We start from the raw sequence: 678 nt of genomic DNA on the forward strand, positions 1-678 counted from the left end.
TTGACCACCTGCTGATGAGTCTGTGTAATGTAAAATATGTTGCATTAAATGTTTATGTGTGGCTAAGTACTGGCTACTTTATTCCTTAAATAAAGGATAGTGTCACTGCTCGGATAAAAAAAACAAAAACATGTTTGTCATGTTTCCTATTGCACTCAAAGAACAATTTTAGAAGGTTAAACTATAAATTCAAGGTCATTTAACACATTGTTTTCTTGTTGTACTCAAAGAACAATTTACAATTTTCCATATTATATATAGTCTGCCATAATCAAGAATTAGATTAGAATATGATAAAAACGCTTACCTGTAGTTTATATTTTATTAAATACTTCATGATTTATGGTTGCCAATCCTGGTATGTGCTTGAAGAACAATACCATTTTTGGTAAGTACTTAAAACAAAACTGGATAAATGTACCCAGATAAGCCCTTTAGCAGGTTAATCAGAATCAGAAGTACCTTATGAATCCTCAAGGTTAAATGAAGTTAAAGGCCTACTGAAATGAGATTTTCTTATTCAAACGGAGATAGCAGGTCCATTCTATGTGTCATACTTGATCATTTCGCAATATAGCCATATTTTTGCTGAAAGGATTTAGTAGAGAACATTGACGATAAAGTTCGCAACTTTTGGTCGCTAATAAAAAAGCCTTGCCTTTACCGGAAGTAGAAGCC

The 678-nt window shown here is 32.4% G+C and overlaps 1 protein-coding gene across 1 annotated transcript in view; it reads left to right on the forward strand.

Moving 5' to 3' along the window:
* LOC133557913 (ankyrin repeat and SOCS box protein 12-like) overlaps positions 1-66 on the forward strand; it is a 21,600-nt gene extending 21,534 nt beyond the window's left edge. The window contains exon 3 of the mRNA XM_061908866.1: positions 1-66. This exon is cut by the window's left edge and continues 224 nt beyond it. The gene's annotated coding sequence lies outside the window, so the exon portion shown is untranslated.
* Positions 67-678: the final 612 nt, after the last annotated feature.

Source organism: Nerophis ophidion, linkage group LG08 (genome assembly GCF_033978795.1).
Source record: "Nerophis ophidion isolate RoL-2023_Sa linkage group LG08, RoL_Noph_v1.0, whole genome shotgun sequence".
Lineage (NCBI taxonomy): Eukaryota > Metazoa > Chordata > Actinopteri > Syngnathiformes > Syngnathidae > Nerophis > Nerophis ophidion.